The following is a 24,999-nucleotide window of genomic DNA, read 5'->3' as shown; positions in this document are numbered from 1 at the left end:
CCTTGGGACCTTGATGTGGATTTAACAAATTAACACTGGGCCTCGTCGGAGGCGCTCGAAGCTGCAGAAATGTTTATGGCCAGGGAAAGTCACGGGCGGGAAGTGGGGGAGCTTCCGCCCCCCAGGGCTTCCGTGGAGGACACCTGGGTTCCTTTGAGGGGTCCTGGGAGAAGGGCCCGGAAAAAGCTTGAAACCCCCTCCTTCGCTTGGAGTGCGACCCAGAGGCGGATCTTTCCTCTCCGATAAGAGAGGGGCCGCGCTCAGTGGTCAAGGAAGGGCCAGGTTCCAGGTTTGGATCTTAGGTCAGTCACTAGCAGAGTGGCCACGCGTGACCCTTTCACCGTTCCCTGGAATTGCACCTGAATAACAGGGCCCAGCCGGCGGCTCTTGGCTCAGGTTGGCATGGGAGAAACCGAGGCCCGCAGGCCAAGCAGCCAAGGGCACAGCCCAGGCCAGACCAGGCTCTGAACCAAGAGCGCAGCGCAGCGCAGGGCAGGGCAGGGCCTTCTCCCCTCCCCACGTCTCCCCAGGCGCTCGGGGGTGCTGGAGGGGTGCCCACGGCAGTGCCTCTGTTCCCAGGCTCAAAGGCCTGGGGGGCTGTCTGGGGGCGTGGCGGGCTGACCAGGCCTGGCCCAGTGTTGGCCTCAATACACTTGGAAGCAGGACAGAAGGAAGTAGGAGGGAGAGAAACCGTTCTCCTGGACCCTGTGGGGTAGGGCACTAGGGGCTTCCAGCCCCATCCCAGCCAGCATCCCAAGCAGGGGGCCAGGAGTCGGTGTGGTCACCGGCCTCCTGGCCTCAGCCAGGACACTTGGGGCCAGGCGTCGGCAGGAGGGCAGCTCTGGTCATCTGGTGGGATCTGCATGGGGAGCCTCCAGGGGCCAGTCAGCCATGGGTGGGGCCAGCCCTGGCAGCCCTGGGTCGTCTCAGGCCATCCCAGGACGGCAGCCTCCCGTGTGACCCTGCCTCTGCCACACTGGTCCTGAGCCCACAGGGTCTCCTTCCCGGGCTCACCTTCACTCCGGCAGAGACGTGGCCTCCTCCAGGAAGCCTCCTAGGCTCCCAGAGGCCCCGCACTGCCCCCACCTCACCTCTGGCCCACCGGAGGGTAAGCCTGGGGTCGCTGGGTCAGCAGGGACTGGAACTTACTGCGTCTGTGTCCTTGAAACCCGCCCTCCCTCGGGCCGGGGACAGGTAGGCTCCCCATGAATGTGTGTTCAGTGTTGAAGGAATGGGCCAGGAGTGGAGGAGGGCCCGGGGGACCGCAGCGCCTGCCCTCCTGCAGGCCAGGCGCCTCCTAGGGGCCGTCCAGGCCTAGGCCTGGAGGAACTCAAGTTCAAGGCCAGCCTCAGCAACCTAGCAAGAACCCTGTGTCAAAATACAATTAAAAAGCGCTGGGATGGAGCTCAGTGGCAGAGGTGGCCTAGTATGTGCGCTGCCCTGGATTCCATCCTGAGTACAACCAAGAAAAAGGAAAAGAAGAAATATGCAAATTCCAGCAGCTCAGGGAAACAGGCTCCACACGGTTCAGATCAACCCACAGTGTCTCACCCACCCCGGGAAGGGCTACAGGCAACACCCAGCAGGGGCAGGGCGTGGGGAGACCGGAACCCACACTGCTGCTGGGAATGCAAATGGTTCATCCACTCTGGAAAACAGTCTAGAAGCTTCAGCAAAATGTGAAACAGAGTTACCACAATTACTACAGAGTTACTGCAATTCCACCCCCAGGTGTTTCCCCAGGAGAAAAGAAACACATCCCCACAGACTTCCATAAACAAACGTGCACCAGGCATTATGTCAGTGGGAACCACCCTACAGGAGCTGACAGGTGGGCGTGGCCTGACCACACCGCGGAATATTATTCAGCTGTGAAGGGACAAACACGGCAAACGGTGACAACCTCTGTTAAAGGAAGGACGCCGGTCCCAAAGCCCACACACCGTAGGGACCCCTTTATGGGAAGGTCCAGAGCAGGGCTGGGAAAAGAGCCCGCGCAGAGCCTGGCCCCGAAAGCCTGGGTTTGATCTCTAGCACCACAGAAAAGAAAGAAATGTCCAGAGTAAGCAGAGAGGCAGGGACAACGCCGATCAGTGGCCACCAGGGTGGGAGGCGGCTGAAGGGCGTGGGTTTCCTTCCGCCTCTCAGCTCGGGGACTCACGGCCGCGGGTGACGTGCTGGAGGGACAGAGTGTATCTGGATGAAGTCGTTATTTTAAAGTAGGGGCCTGAGGGGAGCCTGGGGTCGGCAGAGGGTTGGCACCCCCTGAATCACTGCTGTTGAGGTGCCGAGGGGAGAGGTGTCGGGAGCCCTAGAAGCCGGGAAGGTGCGGAGCCCCGGGGGCTCTGCCGGGGGTCTTTGGGAGCTGGTGGCCGGGCTGCAGCGGCTGACTCGGGAAAGCCCTAGGTGGGTCAGGCCCAAACTTCCAAAGCCCAGGAACCGTGGGAAATGGGGTCACGAAGGCCATGAAGCCCCAGGGGGGAACAGGGACATTGGTGTCCAGTTCTCAGGCACAAAAAAAAAAGGGGCCAGGAAGGCAAAGCCAGATGCAGCTGGCCCGCCCCGATCCTGGGGCCCCCAGCAGGAACCCCATGGAGTTGCACAGTCTCCAGGCCACCTCCCTCAGGACACCAAGAGCCAGGGGCTCAAAGTCCCAGGCCCTTCTGGTCACATTCCACCCCCAAGACCCCAAAACCAAGCTCCAGAGAGAGGGGCACCAGCTGGAGTTGGGGTACGGGAGGGGTGGGAGTTGGGGGGTCTTCCCAGAGGAAGAGGAGCAGCCCTCTGCCCCAAATCTACTCTGAGAGGGGGTCCTGTCTGGTTTTAATCTAAGGTTGGTGGCCAAATGCCAAATTTATTGTAAAACCTACATTTTAATATGGGGGTGGTATCTGCGGGAGAGCTGCTCGGTAACCATTGCCTGCCCAGGCAGGGCTTCCTCTCCTGTTGGGGGCCCTGGGCCGCTCAAAGCCTGCAGCCAGCTGGGGAGTCCGGGCTGGACACAGGGCTGTTCCAGGTTCACGAGGCTTGGTTTGGAAACAAACCTGCAAACCGCACTGGGATCCCCAGCCTGCTGTTCTCACCCTCTGAGCCTGGAGGGACCTTAGAGGTGGCCCGTCAAAGCCCCTCATTTTGCAGATGGGGAGACGGAGGCACGGGGGGCACGTGACTTGGCCAAGGGCTCCCGGCAGGGCAGCAGGGCCCCAGGTTCTGTTCACTGAAGTCTGAAGCCCGGGGACGCTCCCTGTCCTCCTTCCCTCCCCCTTCTGTTCCCAGGCTTCCAGGGCAGATGCTGACCCAGCCGCCCACCCAAACAGCAGAGGCGCCTCCCCAGGGCATCTGAGGAGGAGGAAAAACTGGGCCCTGGGTGCCCCTTAGACAACAGAGCCCCCCTCCTTTTTTTTGTTACCGGGATTAAACTCAGGGGCACTGAGCCAGTCGTCCTGATTTTTATTTTAAGACAGGGTCTCACTAAGTTCCTTTGGGTCTCGCTAAGTTGCCAAAGCTGACCTTGAACTTGATCCTCCTGCCTCAGCCCACCCCACCCCCACCCCCAGACACTGGAATGACAGGTGTGCCCCACTGCACCCAGGGACATCTCCCCTCTTGAGTCCTGGGCTTCCCGCGTGTCCATGGCAGCAGGAGCAGCGTCTGTAACCCCGTCTCTGGCCGTGGGGCTGGTCCAGGATCTTCCTAAGAGCCGCGAACACGACAGTGCTTCACCACCTTCATCTCAAAATCCTTTCCCCAAATGGAGCCCGGGCCCAGCTCTTCGGCACTTCCCCTACTCAACCCTGAACCCCTCCAAGGAACGCCAGGGACCCCTCCCCAGGCAAGCACAGGTGTGCAAGAAGTCTGCAGGTGACGCCCAGGGGCAGCGACCCAAGAATCCTGCCCACCCACCCTCTCTCCAGTCAGCCGGGTGGGGAGTCCTTTTTCCTGTGCCTCTGCCCCCGCCCCACCGCAGGGTCCCCAGTGCACCACAGCTCCTTCTTCCCAGGCTGGTGGCACCCGCCCTGACCGTGGCTGGGGACAGTGCTGCCCTCCCCGAGGCTGAACTTGAAGCAGTGCTGGAGGTTTTCCTGACCCAGTTGTGGGTTCCGGGCAGGCTGGAAACTGTGTGTGAGGCTCAGCTGGCCGCGCTCCAGGGCTGTCTCAGGGCTCCTGCCCCTGCAGCCCCGGGGTGGGGGGGGGACAGGATCTCTTCTTCCCCCCACCCTTTTTTTTCCTTTCTTCCATCTGCTCAACTTTTACTTGGGCCTGGGTTACAAAGCCCTGCTTTCCAGGATGCGGAGGGCTCGGTTCTGAGCCAAGCTCACAGTGGGGACCAGGGAGATCCAAGTGGGGAAGTAACTAACCAGGTCACACCGACAGGAGGGGCCAAATGGGGGTTTATGTCCAAACTCCCTGTGCCCAGAGTGGCTAGGGGAAGCCCTTCTTGGAATCGCCGTTTCCAGCCCAGGGTGACCGAGGCTGCTGTTGACAGGCAGCAGAGACAGGCCCAATTTCTGGGCTCAGTTGACCCCCTCCCTCTACCTGAACAAGCAGAGAGTGGTGCCCAGGGTCCTCAGGCTGGTGCTCCCTGCTGGGTGGGGGCAGGTGAGCACCTGTGTCCATCCCAGCTACGGTCAGCCCAGGACTGCCTCCGGGGGCGGGGAATCAGAGCCAGGCCCTGGGGTCTCCCGCACCTCGAACACGTTCCCAATCAAGCCCTCTCACAACAGCCAGCCCTGACTCTGGAGGAGTCCCGGCACAGTGGGCCCTAACTCTGCAACCCGCGGTCCCCAGTTCTGCTGGGTTTAGACTGTGAAGGGGCAGCACCGGGGACTCCGGGACCACTTTGCTCTCTCCAAGCAGCGTCAGCCCTGACTCTGAGGACTGCCTGCCCCTGGACACACAGGAGCTCCCAGGGCAAGGGAAGATCCCAGATCTGGATTTCTCAGAATCTGGAATCAGCCACTGACCATTTGCTTTGGAATTCTACTTGTTGTAAAGGGACATTCCCGTCCCTAGGGGCCAGCTGAGGATCTGCAGCAGACCCTCCAGTACCTGCAAGTTTTGGAACCAGGACCTTCAGTGCAGACATCTGGGAAGGACACGGCTCAGAGGGGTGGACAGTGGTCGAGGCTCCAGGTCTGCCCTGTGCCTTTTGGCAGCTGCAGGCTACACGCAGCCACCTCAACTTGAACTTTCACGGATTAAAATGAGGATGTAAACCCATTCCTGGGTCACACGAGCTGCATTTCAAGGCCTCAAGAGCCACATGTGGCCAGTGGCTAGCACGATGAACACTGCAGATGGGGAACGCGTCTATCACTACAGAAGGTTCCACAGGCCAGAGCTGCCTCAATAGGCTGTCCCCCGCCTCAGCTCGCTCTTCTCTTCCTTTTTGGTACTGGGACTGAACTCAGGGATGTTTGCCACTGAGCCACATCCCCAGTGCTTTTATTTTTTATTTTGAGACAGGGTTTTGCTAAGTTGCTTAGGGCCTCACTAACTTGCTGAGGCTAGTCTTGAACTTGTGATCCTCCTGCCTCAGCCTCCCAAGTTGGTGGGATCAGGCATGCACCACTGTGCCTGGCTTCTTCTTTTTTTAAAGGGGAGTTGGGGGATGATGACAACCACAAAGACCATCACCGAAGGACATCTGTAAGGTGAAGTAGCTATACATGCTACCATACTGTTGTTGTTGTTTTTTTTTTCCAGACTTTAGGTCCTGTGTCCACATATATCCAGGTACTTACAGTGTGTATAACTATGGTCTTCTCTTTCGGATGGGGCATGGATCGAGAATCTGGGGGTAAGATCAGATACACCTAAAGACAAGGTATATGATCACACAGTTCGTGCACTGCCCAACTTTAAGATTGTCATTCCAATAAACTACAGTGTGCGGGTGCCCCCCACAGTTGTGCAGTGGACAACCTGTCCAACCACACTTTGCTTTCCTGAAAATAACTGCATTCAAAAGCTGGCATCACATGCCAGCTACATGAGATCTGTGAATAAGTGGCTTTACCTTTCTGAGCCTCAGAGTCCTCACTTTAAGTGGAGACTGGTATCTAAAGTGCTTTGACAACACTTGGTAGCCTGTAAGTGTTCAGGTAACATGGCTGTTGTGTGTGTGTTCAGGCTGAGGGGATTGATATTACCTCGCCATTTTATGGAGCTGATTCAGTGTGGTGAGGCTTCTCCCTTCGGGTGGCCGGAAGCTCACTCCATCCACCCTCAGCCACGGGGAGACCAAGACTGCTGAGCCAGTCATTCCCCTCCCCTTGGACACTTAGGTTCCTCCCAGCTCCTGTCTGCTGTAAACACTGGGGGCTGTCTCAGTTCTATAGCTTTCTGGGGGGGAAGGATGGGGGGTGTTCAATGCCCCACCTGCTTCAGAGGAAGTCTTTCCAAGACGCTCCTCTCCAGCACTTCCAGGTTCTTACATGCAAAACCGCCAGGACAGGGGTGCCCACCGGCCCAATGGCAGGAGCTGTGGATGCCAGAGTCAGGCTGGGGCTCTGAGTCCCTCCTCCACGGTTGCACCCTCTCCTACAGCCTCTCACATCCTCAGTCTTCCCAGCTAGAAAATGGGGGTAACCACATCTCCTGGGGCAGTGGTGAGAACTAGAAGGACAAATATGCATGATCAGTCACATACACCTGAGTCACAGTAGCTGTCAGCGTGTCCCTTGGAGCCAGATTCTAGACTCAGGTCCCAGACTTGCCATATACTGGCTGATGGAATGGCAGCTGGCTGGCGGTCAGGTGCTAGGCCCCTGCAGATAGTGCAGGCCTGCCCACCGCGGCCTGTTGATGTGTGAAGCCCACAGCTCCCCCACCCCGACACCCCAGTTCAGACAAGGAGGCGGGCAGGGCTGGTTTTCACTGCTTCCTGGGGCCCACTCTTCTCCCAGGCAGGGTCCTGGCTGCAAGCCAAGGGGTGCTCCCTACCCTGAGGGCCTGCGAGGCCTTCTCCTCAGGCCTGGCCTCTTCTTTACTCTCCATGTGGCCTCCATGGAGATGGACATAAGTGTCCCTCCTCATCCACGCCCTGGGCTTCTTCCTAACCTCCCCTGCCCGGAAGGGTCACCCCCGGCAGGGGCGGGAGCCCACCAGGTCAGCATGGGGCCCCAGAGACTTGAAGGGGCTGATCCGGAGGAGCAGAGCACCCAGGGCTGCGGGGGGGGGGGGGGGGGGGCCGGGTCGGGAGTCAGGTGGTGACCCACAGCTGGGGCTGGGGCTCCCCCGGTGGCTGATGCAGATTTGGCGCCATTGGGAAGGGCCTCAATGGGCGTCTTGTGCCTGAAGCCCCTTCCGCAGCCGCCGGGTTCCCCGCCCTCCGGGCCTTTCTGGTGGCCAACGAGGCCTGCGGAGAGGAGGCCCTGACTCAGAGCTTCGAAAGATCTTACGCGCAAACTTAAGAAAATAAACTATGGGGGACGGGGAGCCCCCAGCCCGGAGGGGGGCTGGGCTCCGGGCGGCCACCCTTCCTTCCCCTCCCTCGGGGACCGGCCGCGGGCGAGGGCACTGCCCTGGGAACCCGCGTCCCGCCGCCCGCTGCCCTCGCGGGCGGGGGTCCCTTGCCGGGGCGGGGGTCGCGAGGCGGGGGGGGGTGCTGCGCCCCGCGCCAGCCGCCGCCGCCGGGCCATGTGCGCGCCAGCCCGTGCGTGCGAGCGCGCCGCGCCGGTGGCGGCCAGAGCGGCGCCGCGGCACATCTGGTTCCAGGCGAGCCCCTGGCGCCTGCCTCGCCGCAGACCCGCGGCCCAGACACACAGACGTTAATAGCCCGGCGCGCCCAGCCCGCGCGGCCCGCCGCCCTGGGAGTGGCCATGGCCGGACCGACAGCACGGGCGCCGCCCCCGCCGCCTGCTCGCCCGGCGCCCCCTCTGCGCCCGCCCCGCCGCCCTCCCTCTTCCTGAGCAAAGCGCAGGGGACTCCGGCCCCCAGTACCGAGGGGCAGTTCCCACGGCCGTGCCACCCAAGGCCACCGGCTGGACGGGCTCCGTGACGGACTCCACACGCCATCCCAGCTGGACAGGCCGGGAAGTGAGGCGGGGGAGGGCGGTCACAGCCGCAGGTCCATGGCTGGCAAGGCAGCAGATCGGGCACTCAGCTGAGCTGTGGGCCTCCCGCCGCCACCCGGCCCCGTGCATCCTGGATCAGTGCCCGCTCCTCCACTACTAACCGCGCACCTGGAGCCCTAAGTCGCCCCCGCCGGCAGCAATGTGGACCCTCACCAGGGCATCCCTCCTCCACCCCCCTTCCTCAGGGTCCCTTTGATCCCTTAGCAGAAGTCCTCCTATCCCAGTACCTGCCTGGGGAGTGTGGCCTCCCGGGCACTCAGGAATGTGGGTGACTCCTTTCCCTTGACAGGACTGACTGCAAGGCCTCCACTCATGGCAAATCTCACCCCCACCCAAGCTGGAAGCCGAGGGCACATTCGGAGCCTTTCTGTCCTTCAAGGGCAGGGGTGGTTGTTGGGGAAAGGGGACTGTACTCCTCAGGAGCTGTCCTTCACACTAGTGTGAGTACTGGATGCCCCTTGGTGGTGCACGGCCCACGGGCCCCTCTGGGGGAGCATGTGCCTGGCCAATTGCAGGCCATCTGCAGGCTCCAGGTTACACTAGCTCCCCCTCCTCAGAGGGGGCTTTATAAGATATGGGTCCACATCAAAGTGCCACACTCGCCCTTAAAGTTTTTTTTTTTTTTTCCCTGAGCAGCGAAGTTCTGGGTAGAACTTTCCCATTAATACTCTCTGAATTCACTTGGGGGCTCGTTAACTTGCGCTGTCAGAAATGCTGGGTTTTAGAACAAACTGCACTTTAGAAAAGCTCCGTCCGGCCTGCAGGTAGCAAGCCCTGCGCCTGCCACCCGCGGAGAGGCTCCTTTTGCTTTCCAGCCAAGCCCCAGGTGAAATATTCTGTGCTGGTGGGGCCCTTGCTCCCCGCACCCCACAAAGGATGCAGGGGTCCAAAAAGGGGGGCTCCAGCCTTGAGGGGCTCCCCACCCAGCTCTCCCTTGGTGGTGAAGCAGGCTCTTGCCCTCAGCCCGGGAGGAGGGAGACAAAGCTCTGGGGTAAAACCAAACCAAACAAGCAAGTTGGTCCCGTGGAGCTAGAGGAAGGTGGCAGAGGGTCTGGAAGGGTCTGGAAGGAAGCCCACTCTACCAGGCAGCCGCCCCTTGCAGCCTGGCTCCCCAAGGCAGGTTCTCATCTGCACTAGAGAGAACTCTGTGGCAATTTCTGGCCATTTAAATCTGTCCCCTTGCCTGACACCCACTCCATGGCCTCCCTCGTCCTCCTTAGCCAGGAAGCTCTGAGGATGTGCCAACTGCAGGTGTGTCCACACTCGTGGGCTCGGGGAGGAGAGGATCCCCCGAATACCCAGGACCACCCTGGACCTTCATGAGCTCTGGCCTTGGCCAGGCCTGGCCACCTGCGTGGGCAGTGTTGAGTTTCTCCCTGGGCTGCAGAGAGACTCTAGGAGATGAACCAGAGGGTCCTGCAGCCACCCTCTCCCTATCCCTGGGCCCCCCAGTACATGCATTTGGGGACTCCTGCACTGGTCATAGAAGTGCATTCAAACTACGTTCAGTTCTGCTTTTTATTTTTTTAACATTTTTAGTTGTAGATGGATACAATACCTTTATTTAGCTTTTTTTTTAAATGTTTTTCTAGGGATTGAACCCAGTGCTTTATGCATATTAGGCAGGTGCTCTACCCCTGAGCCACAACCCTAGCATCAGTTCCACTTTTTAAAGGAAATAAATCCATAACTATCTAGCATTGCCAGTAGGCAAACCCTTGTCCACAGCCTTGGTGATAGCAAGAAAAATTTTCTAACATATTTAAAATACAGACAGCAGAGAAGCTCTGTAGATAAATACCTATAGTCAGGTTGTGGTGAGGCAAGCTTTGCCCCAAGAGTTCAATTAATTTTTTAAAAATACTATTTACCGGGCTGGGGCTGTAGCTCAGTGGCAGAGCGCTTGCCTAGCATGTGTGAGGCACTATGTTCAATCCTCAGCACAACATAAAAATAAACAAATAAAATAAAGGCATTCAGTCTATCTACAACTACAAAAAAATTTTAAAAAATACTATTTACCTAGAAGAGAAAGAAGGAGGAGGAGGAGGAAGAGAGAGAGAAAAAGACTATCCACCATATATTTTTTTTTACAAAAATGATAAACAACCTGGTTAAAAAATGGGCAAAAGACCTGAGCAGACACCTCACCAAAGATCTACAGATGGCACATGAGCATACAAAAGATGGTCCATGTCATATATCACTGGGGAATCGACTTAAAACAAGAAGACACCATGATGAGCCCATGAGAATGGCCAAGGTCCAGAACACTGACAATTGCCAAATGTACGTCTGTTGCTGGGGGAGAGACATTAGACTTGGAAGAAAGTCTGGCAGTTTCTTAGGAAGCTAAGCAGACCCTACACGTATTGACCCACATGAGCTGAAAAATGTGCGCATAAGAACTGCCCAGGGCTGTTCACACCAGCTTTATTCAAACTGCCCAACTTGGAAGCAACCAAGATGGCCTCGGGTAGGTGAGTGGATAAACACACAGTGGCCCATCCAATTCTATTTATTTATTAATTTTGCACCAGGGATTGAACCCAGGGGCATTTAAGCACTGAGCCACATCCACAGCCCTTTTTGGATTTTATCTTGAGACAGGGTCTCACTGAGTTGATATGGGCTTCACTAAGTTGCTGAGGTTGGCTTTGAACTTGTGATCCTCCTGCCCCAGCCTCCTGAACTGCTGGGATGACAGGCGTGGGCCACTTACTTTAACCCCTGAAACCTGAAAAAAGTCAACCTGGAGAAAACCGGCCCCACCTTTTAAGCCAACTCTCAGGACAGGAGTGCACATATCCCACAATATAGGAGGAGAGGGCAGGGGAGAGAGAAGGGACAGTGGCTGCAAGGCCTCCAGTGTCCTCAGCCCCAGCTGCACAGTGCAGGAGTCAGGCGGGGGGTCGGGGTGGAGCTTAATTGGATGCCAGCCCCTGGGCCCCACCCCTGAGAGTCCCACTGAGCTGGTTTGGGGCGGGACCCACCAGGCCTCACAGAAAGCTCTCCAGTCAGCCCTCAGCCAGGGTGGAGGCCACTGGTGCAGAACACCAAGTGCATGGCCGGTGCCACACAGGCCTCGAGGCCAGCTCCAGCCCTGTGGCCATGGACGTCTACCCAAAATGAGCCTGCTTTTTACCTGCAAAATGGAGACCCACCTACAAGGTGGTTACAGATGACGACTATAAGGTAGTGAGCCCTCTGCAAGGAAGGAGAGTAGGACACACAGTGGCTCCTGCCAGCTTGTGAGGAGCAGTCCCCAGAGCCAAAGATGCCCGCCCACCAAGGTCTGGCACCCTCCTGGAAGATAAGTGCTATCATCCCCCTTTTACAGATGGGGGAGCCATGATGACTGGCCTGAGGTCATCCAGTCCCCAGGGGTCCCCAGGGGTCCCCACGGAAGCAGGCAGGCTCTTGCTGGAGACACAAGCACTTGGGGAGTTGGGAGCTGGGGATGGAGGGCGCAGGAAGGCCTGAAAGAGGAGAGCCCCAGAGAGGAGACAGGCATGTGATAGGGGGCACAGAGTGTCTCCCTGTGTCCTGACCCCAGCACCTAAGCCATGAGCCCATGTGAGACTGGTGACTGCCCCCCAAACTGAAAAGGCTACAAACTATGATTCCTAGCGCAGAGCAGCGCTGTCCACCCATTCTATGAAGGAGAAGGCTGAGGTCACAGAGAAGATGCTAGGCCCCACGGCAGGAGGGCAGGGATGCGTGGACTGGGGCAGAGGGCAAGCAGTGTGCTCCCCCTCATCCTACAAGACCATGCCCAAAAAGCCCTTCCCTGAAGCCAGGACCCTGGAGCACGTGTCTGCATGTTTCCCCACACTGGCTCTTAGGCCTGCTCTCCTGTCCCAGGCCCTACTCTGTGTGAGCTCCCAGGTTTCAGTGTCTCTCTGGGCGCCATGCTCTTGAATGACAGCAGACAGAGTGACAGAATTGGCTCCGTGAGCCTTCCTGGCCCCTCTCCCTCAGAGTCAAATAGGCCTTGTCCAATGTCAACGATGCATCTTGGGAGAAATAGGAGACTGATGTGCCAGTACAGGTGCTTGGGGGACAGGAGGGGCAGAGACTAGGGGCAGTTCATGGGCCCAGGCATGGCTTTAAACAAGCCCCTCACCTCACGGAGCACAGAGTGTCTCCCGCTCAGCACCCCGTCTCGTTCCCTCAGAGTGGACGTGGCCTGCCCAGGCCTGCGCAGCTGGGCTCTGGCCTTCCTGTTCCCGACCTGGTTGTTATCAGGACCCCGTGGCCTTGGGTCCAGTGGCCCTCAGGGAAGCCAGGCTGTTCTTTCAACCCGTTCCTCCCTCTCTGCCTCCGTTCCCCGTCCATACAGCATGGCACGTGGGGGCTGAGAGATGGCATCTGGAAGACGGTCAGGGCATGGGACCTACTTTGACCCTCTGCACCTCTCCCCTCTTCCCTGTTGAGCCAGAGGCCACTCTGGTCCACTCGCCTGAGTGCCCTGAGCAGCCCACATCTCCCAGGCTCCACAAGAAGACGTGTCATTTGAGGCAGCAGATCTGTCCCCGCTCTGACTCTGCGCTGCAGGTGTCCATCCCTCAGCCCAGACAATCAAATATGGAAAAGAGCCTGGAACAGGAAGTGCAGTTTGCATAATTCTCCCCTACAGGGCGGCCCCACGGGCTCCACTGATTTCATTAGCATTCCCACCCCCCTGGGCCCACCCAGGCCCCCACTCAGGGAAGGGGAGGGGCGGGAGCAGGGAGGGTTAATTTCAAGAATCTTATTTTCCTTTTCAGTATTGAGGATGGAACCCAAGACCTTCCCCACACCAGGGAAGTGCCCTACCACTGAGCCACATCCCCAGACCTAATTGCATGAACTGGGACCTCGTTCTGAGAAGGCCCTGGCTTGATGGCGCTCCTGTTACCAAGGGGCCCACCCTTGGAGCCCACCCTGCACCAGCACAGGCCCAGGTGAGTGTTTCATTCATGCTCACCTGGACGTCCCCCTCCTCCCACCCTGGGCGAGAACCAAGGAGCACAGGGCATGGTGCCGCACACCTGTCATCCCAGTGACCCGGGAGGCTCAATCAAGAGGATCACAGGTTTGAGTATAGCCTCGGCAAATTAGCCAGGACCTAAGCAATTTAGCGAAAACCTGTCTCAAAAAATTAAAATAAATAAATAGAAAGGGCCAAGGATGTGGCTTTGTGCTAAAGCACCCTTGGCTTAAATCTCTAAAAAGAAAAGGCCTGGAGCATGCAGACACACCAGCTCAGAGGGTTTCCTTGTGCAGCACTGCAGATGGAACCCGGGGGTGCTCTGCCACTGAGCTGCATCCCCAGTTCTCTTTTTTAAATGTTATTTTGGGACAGGGTCTCACTAAATTGCTCAGACTGGCCTGGAACTTGCCATTCTCCTGCCTCAGCTTCCTGAGGATTCTAGGTCACTTCCTGTCTTTGCGTAGGCTGTCCCTTCTGACTAGTAGATATTCCCGTCTTGCTCTTACCCCTCCGTGAAGAACCCAGCTCTTTGCCATCAGCGATTAAGCTTGCCTGTGCCTGGCACCACAGGTGCTCAGTAAACTCTTGGGGCGCAGGGATGAAGGGTTCTGAGCCTCCAGCCATTGAGCCTCTAGGAACACAAGGGTTAAGGCCCAGGAAAATGAAGGCCTAGAACCTGATTTTTGACATTACAGGGCAGAAGTATAATTTAAAAATAGTTCGTGACATCTTGAGTGCGGGAGATGGCATGTCACCACTGTTCTTGGCCATGGGTCAAGGGTATGTGTGTCCAAGGCAACATGGTGGGGGACCTTGCTACTGGAAGAGGGTGCTGGGCCTAGTAAGAACCAACCAGCCCAGCTGCCCAGGCCTGGGCAATCTCCCCAGAATCAGGTAGGGCTGGGACACTCCCTGGCCATCTAGGGGGCTTCCTGTCATCACCCCTGGCATCCCTTGGCTCACAAGCCTGTGGCTGAATAGATGGTTGCCCTCAGCCTCGGTGGCACCACTACCTGCCCTGGCAGAGAGGCCAAGAAGGCCGCCAGCCGTCCAGACCTCATGGGCAGACAGGGGGTGGCTTTGAGGCATGATTGAGACTGAGGTCCTGAAGTGAGTTCTGCCGCCCCACTCACAAGCCCAGGGCCCTTGGGAAAGTTACTGGACCTCTCTGAGCCTTGGCTGATGCAGGTCCTTCAGTGAGGCCTGCATGAGGCGCTGCACGTGAAGCACAGCGGGCCAAGCTGTCCTGGGAACTCTTCCTTTCCACACGGAGCTCCAGCACTCCCAGGCTCCTCTGGACAACAGCCTCCCCCAGGGCCGAGGGTCCAGCCAATCAGCACCCAGCTTCTCTCGGCCGCTGTGATTGGCTCAGAGGTGGGCCGGGGCCCAATCAGGGCACAGGGAGACTTTTGCTGGGACTTCTGGCATCTTTACTTTGGCTTCGTGTGAGTGAGTCTGTCTGTCTCCGTAGATCCAAGCCCCATGGGGGTGCTGAGAATCGAACCCGTTCCTCCCACATGCTAGGCAAACGCTCCACCACTGAGCCACAGCCCACAACTCACAACCCACAACTGGTTTTCTATCCGTCTTAGGTGACGGCCCTGACTGGCACACCGCCTAAGCTCCTTGTCCTCGATCTGGCAGAACTAGAATAGTGGGTCCCCTGCTCCGGGAGCCCTTTTCCACCCTAATCTGCAGTGAGCACTGCGCCCAGGGACTTGCGGACCGCCTCGTGAATCCTCTCTCCTCTTCTCACAGACCCCCTGCCACATGGGCGGGTCAGGGGTCCCTCTCCAAGCTAGGTTTGGAGGATAATCTGTGCGGCCTGTTGGGGGACTCTGGCCAGCTGCAGCCATGTGCCGTGGGGTGAGCAGGGACAGGGTGGGGTGTTCTGGATTCTGCTCCCGAATGGGACGCTGCCTCTGCTGGCGGCGGTGGGAGGGACTCCCCGCTGTCTAGAGCCTGCGCTTAGTAGGGGGTCATGAAACGCACTGAATAAAGGAGCCTTTATTCTCATCTGTGAAATGGAGATTTCGACAGCCTTCCATAAAGAAGAGGAAGGTCCTGCTAGTCTAGTGCTTCGCCTGTAGTGGGGGACCTTGAAAAGAAGGAAGCGGGTCCCAGCAGGGGCTCCTGTGCACAGTGACATCACCCAAAGAAGCCACCGCAGGGAGGCTGAGCTGGCTGAGGCCTCGCAGGCAAAGCCCCGCCCTCAGGCTGTTCCCGACCCAGCGCTCAGGCCCGGCTTTGTGCGTCTGCTGTGCCAAGGGCTGAGGAGGACTGCAGATACCCGAGCAGTCCCCCGGGAGAGGGCAAAGCCATTGCCCAGAGCGGGTGGAGGCCGCCTGCGCTCCCCCTCTGGCTTGGTCCCAGGCATGCCAACAGACAATGGGGATAGACTAGCTCCTGCTCTCGCTGCCCCGCCTCGGGGTGGGACTGGGGTGGAGGGACAGAGATTTTGCCTTAATATGGAGCTAGTTTGGGTTGGGACACTTCTTGATCCCTATGCTGGGAAGATGAGGGTCCCTGGGGACCCACAGCCGCCAGGGGTGTGGCTGGGCCCTCAGTTCTGTCCTCTCTCTGGGTCCCATACCGCGAGATCCTAACAATAGCAACGGGCAATAATAATAAGGACAGGAGGAGCCTGCCACGTGCCCAGTGTGCCTATCACCTTCCTCCTTCTGGGTAGGTGCTGTTATTGTCCCCGCCTTACAGATGAAGAAACGGAGGCTCGGAAACTCCTTGCCCCAGTTTCTGGGCCACAGACAGCTGGCCAGCAACTCCCCGGAGCTGCTACCCTCCTAACCACACCTCTTCCTCGGGGGTGTCCATAACCATGGGAAAGTGGAAAGAGGGAAATTCGAGGTGCCCAGAGTGGCCCCTCTCCCGTCCATTGCTGTTTCCCCCTTTTGAAGAAGACAGGAAACACTCATCTGTGATTCCCCAGGGAGCCCTGAAGTGCCAGTGAGACCTCCAGAACTCCCAAGTTCCTCCGCCAGGGTCCCCGAGCTGGCCCCTGCATGCCACAGGGGGTGCGACCTGCCTTTGGCCTCTCTGAGAATGGGGCTCTCTTATCCTGCCTCCTCCCCACCAGGCCTCCCTTCCCACACGTCTCCCCGCCCTCAGACCACTTCGATTTCCATCTGGTTTTGGTTTGGAGGGCGGGTTTGTGGAGAAGCAGAGAGCTGGCACCTACGGCCATAAACCTGATCTGTTCACTTCTTTTCTTGTCCCCCAAGCTCTGGGCATTTCCCTCCTCTGCCATCTGCCTCCCAAAACCCCAGGGCTGCTTTGTCCTGGAGAACCTGCTTCAGACGGCTGCTGACATGGGGTCCTGGGCAGAGAAGTTAGCCAGGGTCCAGATCAGCTTCCCTCAGAAGGCGAACAGCACGTCTGCGCCAGCTTTGCAGGGCCCGGGACTGGTGGCGTGTGAGTGCGCATGCGTGTTCGTGCTCTAGCCAGGCCGGGAGGGTAGGGGAGAGCCCTCCGGACGCACATCTGAACGTGCCAGCCTTCTCCCCGGGCTCTCTCACCCCCAGGTCTCCTGGAAGTTGCAATTAATCTCTAATTTGAATTTTTAACCTCAAACACCACATTATAAAAATAGTTGTGCTGTGTTTTATAGATGGTATTTGTCATGAAATTAGACATGGTTACAGTCAGTGCCGTGGAAAATAAAGCAAGACGCCTCCTCCCGCTCTGGAGTGGCGGTCAGGTCCAGCGGCAGCGAGGCAGCAATTCAGCACTGTCCCTCCCAAGAGGGGTCCCCAGGCAGACCGGGCAGGGACAGAGGGGTCTGGGTCCTGTGAGGTTGGGGGCAATGGGCTGGTCAGTGTCCCCCTTGGGGACAGTAGAGTTAGGTTTCAGCAAAGCCCCCTCGTGAGCTGCTGGGGCCCACTGGCTTAACTCAGTGTCCTGCCTGCCGGGGGAGGTGGCTGCAAAGCTTCTCCTGCCCCTCCTCCTGGGGGACAGGGAGCGGGCCCAGTAGGCACAGAGCTGAGCTCCCACCTGCCCCACCTCATCGACTCCCCTGAACAGCCCAAGCCCCGGGTCCTTCCATCTTGTGGAAGAGAAATTCCAGGATTGAAGAGATGAGCACGTTTCAAAATCACTCAGCAAGTGAGGAGGAGGCTGAGGCCAGAATCCCCACAGTACCCCTAAGGTACCTGCAGGAGTTCTCTGGGGCTGGTCCTATCTAGGCCCGCGTCACCTCAAGCTGCATGGGGACAGTGGGGGCGGTCCCAGCTTGCCTGTCTGCATCCAGCACAGCTTGGTCTTGTTTAGCAAGTCCTGCTCTAGTACAGTGGAATCTTTGCTGCCCACCGTAAAGGAACCCATGGAGGCAAGGTCACAGGGAGACCGTCCTGGGCTCTGGGCCGGCAGGGTGGAGAATTCCTGCGGACAAAGGCCCCTGACCTGCTGGCCCTGGAGTCTCACTGCGTAACCCGACTTGCTGGGCCTCAGCTGGAAAACGGGGCCAAAGCACCGCCACCTCGTGGAGCTGGAGACGTCCAATGAGAGGATCCACATGGAGAGTAAAACATGTAGCAGAGGCACAATTAATGGTCCACACTGGCAGGATCATGGTGACGGAGACGAAGGAGACACCTGCCACCTGCACCCATCTTCCAGGTCCCCCTGCCCCGAGCACCTGACCCGCCGTCCCCTGGGGTCTGCAGCCGATTGCCTGGAACAGCCTCCTCTGCTGGTGAGTGGAGCTCTGTCTCTGGGTCTTTGTGCACCTGTGACCCACAGCCCTGATGCTGAGCTGCTGCCATCATGCACTGTTACCAGGGATGGCGCTGCCCCCCCCGCACCCCGCCCACTCTCCTGATGGGTGCAGGGGACTGGTGAGGCCCACACAGGCGGGCCACAGGAACCTGCCCACCCCTGACTGAGGGCTCCTGGGCCTTCCCTCCACCTGGACTCCCCAACTCAAGACCTGGCCTTCCCAACGGAGTTGAGCAGGGGCCTGGGCCTGATGATAGGCGGCGGCAGCCTGTGATCAGTCCCCTGTGGAGGCGAGGGCATCCCAGGAGGCCAGGGAAACTGGGATAGGGTTGCCCCCCACAGAACAGGGGACACTTGCCCTCTCGAGAGCCCCTGGGGAAGGCCTGGGTGATCCAAACACTCCAGACACCTGCAACAGAGGAAGGACTCCACTGCTCTCAGCCGTGGAAAATCTACGTTATTTATTGTTCTGCTGCTGGGGATTGAACCCAGGGCCTCGCACAGGCTAGGTAGACGCGTTACCACGGAGCTTTGCCCCAGTGCCTAAAAATGGCAAAGCTCGAACAAGACGGGCTTGCTGGACCCTCTCCTGATCCTTCTGCTCCTGGAACAGCCACACTCCTTCCCACCCCTGAGCCTCCGCATGTGTCCCCTCCACCCAGAGCAGTCATTCCTCACTTCACTCATCCTTTAGGTCCCTACTGCAATTCCACTGCCTCCAGGAAGGGACCCGACACGCCTGACCAGGTGGGAGCCTCATGGTCTGCTCCCAGCAGCCGGGCCCTTCCCTGTCTCCTCCAGTGCCAGCCAGGACTGGCATGTAGTAGGTGCTCAACGAACATGTGGGATGGGGGGGGTTCCCAGGGCGCCTCCCCCCGAGTCCGCTCCCTGAGACATGAGCTTGCTGGACCAGCAGCCGCCTTCTAACAGCCAGCCTCCTCTGCTGTCAGGTCTTTGCCTTTCTCTCGTCCTTCCTGGTGGAACCGGAGCAGAGTCCCTTTTTACTTCTTGTCAACAGCAACTTGGGACGCTCTCCTCCGCGGGCTGCGGTGGCCAGGCGGCTGGCTCTGCGGGCGAGGCTGCCCTTCAATTAGAACAGGACGTCTAGGAAACCGAGCTTCCCCAAGCCGGCCCCTCCCTGGCTCTCGCGCCCACTCCCGGCCCCCCCAGTGCCCCTGCCCCACTGCGCCGCGGGCAGCGTCCGCTCAGTGGCTCCCGGGAAGAGTGGGGTCTGGATTCCTGGCAGGGCAGGGAGAGCTCCTCGGCCCCCTGGGGCAGCGTGGACCTGGGGGCTGTGGACAAGTCCCTCCACCTTTCTGGGCCTCTGCTCTGTAAGCAGAGTGAAGGCCTCACCTCCCTCCCTCACCTGCAGAGAATCCAGCCAGAGCCACAGCCCGTCGCAGCTGAGAGCAGGCGGCCATGTTGCTCTGAGCGCAGCCCCATGCCCGCAGGGCCAGGCCCGCCTGTCCTCGGGTCTCCCGCACAGTGCCCTCCACGACAGACCCGGGCCCTGAGTGGATGAGCGGACGAATGAATCCTGTCCAGTTTTCTTGCAGCCAGAAAGCAGAGCATATCTCGGTGGGAGCAGAGAGTTCATGTTCCTGGCTCTCAGGACAAGGCAAAAGGGTCCCTTTTCTGTGGCTTCATCACAAAGGGAAATGGAACAAAGTGCCAATTTATCTTTCCTCCCAACTTTGGGCTGTTTTCTCTGGACTTCTTCCCCCAGTCTGGGACGTAGCCCTTCCTCTCTAGGTTTGGGCTGTGAGGCTCATGTTTCCGGTTTGGGGGAGGCACCCAGTCTCCCAACACCCAACCTGAAATGATGTCCGCAGCTAGAGCCTCTCTGGATTACAGGGCCACAGGGTCAGTGTGTGTGTGGGGGGGGCTTTGCAGGGATGCACAGCCTTAAGCTGTGTGGTCTTGGGCAAGTTGCTAAGCCTCTCTGAGCTTGTGATTCCTCTCTGTAACCAGGCCAGCAGACACCCTTTCTCAGCACTCCTCACCAGCACCCTGCATCCATCATCTCCCAAATCTTGAAGAGCTGGTGCCACGAGGTAGGATTCTCCTCCTATACCAAGGGTGGAACTCAGAGAGGAGGACCTAGCAAGGCCTCAGCAGGTTCAGGCCCTAGCTGGGACTCAAAACCTGGCCTCTGGTTCCAGCTGTGCAGCCCACCACCCGGGGAACCCTCCCCTGCACTCAGACCCCCCCAGCCAGAGGACAAGGGAGAAGGAGCTCCCAGCGCCAGGAGGCCTGGAGACAGGGGCTCCCAGGCGCTCCCCAGGGCCTGCACCCCCTGGTGTGGGGGCAGACCAAGCCCGCCCCGCTGCCCACTGGCTGGACTGGCCGCCGGCGGCCCCATCTTGAGAGCATTAGGGGCTGCTGTTCACAGCTGTTTTCTGTTACGTGTTATTTGTTAGTCTAATGAAAGGAGGTGCATGGCTTTCAAGACCTCGGCCCTCTGCGGGGTTTTATATGGGAGGCCCGTGCACAGCTCTGGCGGCGGGGAGGCCGCGAGGCCCCTGCCAGGCGCGCCCGCCTGGCGGCTCCCACTTTGATTCAGAGGTTTGCAGCCATCCGCATGGTAATTCCAGCCCTGGTTAAATGTCATTTTTAATAACGCCATCTCTGGCGTGTGAACGTCGGCGCCCACGGCAGGAAGGGAGGCCAGGGGTGGGGAGACCCGCGGCCAGGAAGGACCGACAAGGGGACAGGAGGAGGGGGCAGAAGACAGGCTAGGAGAAGTGGCCGTCTCCTTGGGGACAGTGCATTCCTACCCTAGGGGCACCCCTGGAGGGGAGCCCATGGGAGGTGTAGTGGGCAACAGAGTGAGGGTGGCGGAGGGGCGGAGTGGGCAGGGAGCCAGGAGGGGACTTTTCAGTGGCCACGGTCGCAGAGACCCCAGTTCTGCAGGTAGGGGGCAGTAAGGACAATGACCCCTTTCCCCCTAACTCCTTGGGCCTCTCAAGGCGGGTACCAAGGGGTGAGACTGCTGTGGGTGGCTGAGAAGAGCTGTCCTCCCCTCACCCCGCAGGGTGGCTTCCTGCAGCCAGGTCTGGGGGTGGGTTCAACCTCCGAGCAGCTCCCTCCCTCTCCTGGGCTCCAGCCCTTCCCTCTGGAAGCTTCCTGAGCCTCGCCAACCTCTGCACCCTGCGGCAGCCTCGCCAGCCCTGTGGGAAGATGGAGGTGAAGGAGCACAGCAGCTCTGGGGAAGCCTTCGGCAGGGTATGAAAATCACTGGGGGCCCCGTTAAATGTGGAGGTCCAGGCCCTGGAGCCAGAATCTGATGTCATGAGCTGGGACACAGACTTCAACCAGCTCCCTGGGTGATTCCAAGGCAGCCATTGGTGGAAGCTCATAAAATATGGCCAGAAACACACGGCCCAACCCTCTTGTTTTGCACATGGGGCACTGGGCTCAACCCAACCACGAGGCGTGCCCCGGGTTGGAGGGTCGGGCAAGGCCAAGTGGGAGCCCCGATTTCCCGAGCCCTAGTTGAGGCCCCTGACTGCATCTCAAGGCTCAGAAGCACCTGCTCAGCTCTGGCTTGGAGGGTCCCTCTGTGGACACTTCCTGGCCTCCAGGTCCTTAAGCACCCTGCCCTTTTCAGGCCTCCATCCGGGACCTGCGCGGGAGGGCGCCACCTCTGTCCAGCAACGGCCTCTGGGCGCCCTCCAAGCCCGCCCAGCGACCCTCCAGACTGGGGCTTCCGGCTGCCCATCCCACACGCAGAAAAGCAGAACCGATCACAAAGAGACCAAAAATAATATCTTCCAGAGCCTGCTTCATTTTTAGGACACAATAAAAGATATCATTACCCGTAAAGGGCCTCACGCGGACTATGTCCTGTCATCACGGTGGTCCCCAGGAGCCAGGCTGGGAACAGCTTCCCAGATGTGGAAGGGACCCGGGCTCAGTGTTTGTCACTCCCAGGACAGCCTGAGCGGCCAGGCTGCTGGGCTGGGCCACAGGGGGCTGTGCCTGGCACCGCTGGGCGCACAGTCTCTTTCTGGGCAGCTGGGGGTCAGCTCTGCCCTGCCAGGCCAACGAGCATGGTGCAATCTGCTTCTGTCGCACGTCACCTTCCCTACTGCCGGATGCTGGGGGATACCCTGTCTCAGCGCCTCTGCTGGGTGTGGGAGCCTGGAGAGACCCCCAACCTCCCTCCGTCTAAACAGGAAGCTCTGTAGCTCCCCACTATAGCATATCGCAAGAGGCACTTGACCCCTGGCCCGCGCACAGCAAATCCGTCTGCTCGTCCACTAGCTGCCTGCGCCCACCCTGGCCACCAAGAGCCTGGGAGGGATCATCCAGGCTGGACTGGAGCCTCGGGATGGGGTGTATGTGGTGTGTGTGTGCATGTGCGTGGGGTGTGAGCGGGTGTGTGTGTCGTGTCTGGGAGTCGGGGACATGTGGTTCCCAAATGACAGCTTTTGACAGGGTTCTCACCGACCTACCGCAAAGCAGGGTTAGAGAGTGTCTTAAGCTAACGTGAGTCGGGCCTGAGAACCCCTTCCCTCTGAGATGACAGTTCTGGAAGCTTCCTGGACAGTTGCTACAAGTGGCTCCTGTTGGCAAAACTTTCAAAACCACCCACTGTGTGCACAGAGGGAGCTCCTGGCAGGAGCCACCCACGCTGGGGGCAGAGGAGGTGCCATGACTGAGGAAGGAAGGGAGGGAGGAGGGATGAGCAGGGAGCTGGGGGCTGTCCCATCTCTGCTCCACAGGGACCCTCCTGGGCACTCCAAGTCCAGACAGGTGTACGGAGGGTGAGGGGTGGGGACGCTTGCCTCACTCCATCACCTCCAACCCCCCCCAAAGCTGGGCAGCCCCCACCCCACCAGCCCCAGACCGGGCTGCAGAGGACCTGGAGAAGCCCCTCCCCCAGCTGCTGCACGGTCCCCGAAGGCAGCCCGCACCTGCCTGGGGGTGCACACTGGGTCACATTGCCTCAGAACCCCCAGGGCTCTGGGGTGGCTTTGGATGGTGGGGGCCAGCACGGCGGGGAGCAGGAGGCTGGGGCCACACAGTGGGCACTCTGCTGGCCAGGCGCCCGGGGGAGGCCCCACCATGGCCACGCCCCTCCCCCTCACTCCCCAGGGCAGTGCACAGTCACCCCTCCTGTGGGGTGTGTTCAGGGACACATGGCCCCCCAAGCAGCCCCCAGGTCTGCCTCCACCCACGGTTGGCCACTGTCCTTTCAGGCTTGGGTCACCATGAAGACATGACAAGTTCTGCCTGGTCCAACCTGACCTCCCAGCCCTGCCCAGGACAAGCCACCCCAACCCCGGGTCTCTGCTGCTCAGAAGCCCCTGATGCGTACACACAATGTCCATCCCGAAAGCCCCAGTCGGCCGGCCCTCAAGGCCCACCCCACCTCCCTACCCCTCTCAGAAGTTTCCCCACAGCCAGGGGCAGCTCCTCCTTCACCCTCCCCAGCCAGACACGGAGCTGTGCAGGAGATGGAGGCCCCGCCTTCCCTTCCCAGCTGTGAGAGCTTGGGCAGAATACTTAGCCTCTCTGGGCCTCGAAAAAATAGGGATGATAATCACCAGCCGGGCCTGACCTGCAGGGTCACTGCGGGCATCTCAAGCAGCTGTCACTTTATTGAGCACCTATAGTGCTGGGTACCCCATACACTCAAGGCTCCCCCATAAAGGATGCCCCTTGTTCTCGTTTCACAGATGGCAACACTGAACTTTGGGATTCTTTTTAGGCCTCAAGGGTGTGGGCAAGCAGTGTTTCAGAGGTACCTTCCAGAATCTTCTGGGGGAAACAGCTCTAGACTGTTGAGTGCCTACCTGAAAGGAAGGCCTTGTAGGATGTTGGGGGTCTGAGGTCCCTGTGCCAGGCCCCAAGCCCCACACCAGGTCTGCTGCATAGACGGGCAGGACCCTCCTGAAACAGCAGGTGTCCTCCCGCGGACAGGGATGGAGAGGCCCACTACTGCCCCAGCCACTGGCTGCCACCAAAGGTTCTCCCTCTTCCCACTCCCGGGGCCTGTGCTGAGACGCCCTCATCTGCTTGAGAGTCCAGGCACCAGGCCCAGGCTCTGAGACACCACAAGCCCAGGGGACGGGCCACAGAGTGGCTTTCTTTAGTTTATTTCTATATGGGCTGAGAATGGAACCCAGGGCCTCCTCAGGCCAGGCCAGCGCTCCACCACTGGGCTACGACCTCAGCCACCACAGAGTGGTCTTCTAGGCCCGGTGGAGACGTGACCAATTAGCAAGGGACTCACGAACACCTGTGTGCCATCTCCCATGTCCAGGTGGGACCCGGAGAAGGCCACATGTAGAGCCGGCATCACAAGCCAGGACCGGTCCTCAGGCACCCCATGGCTCAGCCAGCTCTGGCTGAGCAGCATGACTCGGTTTCCCAGCAGGAACCAGAGAGGAGGAGGCCCGGGGAGAGGACTCTCCTAGAAGACCTGCTTCCAGAGAACGCTTCGCGTCCCCTCAGCCCACTCCTGGCGGATGCAGAGCAACCCAGAGTCTGCCAAGAGAGAACCGAACTCCGGTCCCTTCAAACTACAGAGAGGGCTGGGGCTGAGGCTGGGGCTGGCGGTGAGCACTTGCCCCGCATGTGTGAGGCACTGGGTTGGATTTTCAGCACCGCATAAAAAAAGATAAAATAAAGGTCTATCAACTAGTAATAATTAAAAAAAAAAAAAAAAAAAACAACTGCAGAGAGTGTCCACAGGACCCGGCCAGCCCACTTCCGGAAACACCCCAGAGAATGGAAAGCTGGGGCGTGTGGCTGTTTGCACACTTCGCAGCAGCACTGCTTACAACAGGTGGTGAGACCCAAGTGCCACTGAGGGGGGTGAGCCAAAGCCATGCCCACACGGCGCAGGACCCCAGGGCTGCGACCTACTCTAGGGTGAACCTCTCAGAAGTCACACCAAGGGAGGTGCCAAGCACTAGGGACAGACACTGTTTGATTCCACTTATTGGAGCCCCCTAGAGTGGCCTGATTGACAGACAGAAAGTAGAGCAGCCCAGGGACCCGGGGCGGGGAGGCAGAGGTTACCTGCTGGGTGTGGAGTGACCGTCTTCAGACGTAAGAGTTCTAGGGGTGGGAGGTGGGGACCGCTGCATGGCAGTGTGAACGTCCCTGACGCCAAGGATCTGAGCCCCGCTAATGGCTAACCTGGTAGAGCCTGGGCTAGGCATATTTTATCACCACTAAAAAAGTTGAAAGCGAGTCTGCCTG

General features: G+C 59.2%; 1 protein-coding gene and 1 long non-coding RNA gene across 2 annotated transcripts in view; one reads left to right on the top strand and one right to left on the bottom strand.

Moving 5' to 3' along the window:
* Positions 1-24,999, bottom strand: part of Prrx2 (paired related homeobox 2) — a 35,183-nt gene that overhangs the window by 6,899 nt on the left and 3,285 nt on the right. The window lies entirely within an intron of this gene.
* On the top strand, positions 18,576-21,600 carry LOC144377386 (uncharacterized). The gene is made up of 4 exons (XR_013438361.1): positions 18,576-19,647; positions 19,756-19,838; positions 20,819-21,009; positions 21,395-21,600. It is a non-coding gene; the product is annotated as an uncharacterized LOC144377386 (long non-coding RNA).

The sequence above is a fragment of the Ictidomys tridecemlineatus genome, chromosome 4 (genome assembly GCF_052094955.1).
Source record: "Ictidomys tridecemlineatus isolate mIctTri1 chromosome 4, mIctTri1.hap1, whole genome shotgun sequence".
Lineage (NCBI taxonomy): Eukaryota > Metazoa > Chordata > Mammalia > Rodentia > Sciuridae > Ictidomys > Ictidomys tridecemlineatus.
The sequence above is the reverse complement of the archived record's forward strand: the minus strand, read 5'-3'. Positions and strand labels throughout refer to the sequence as shown.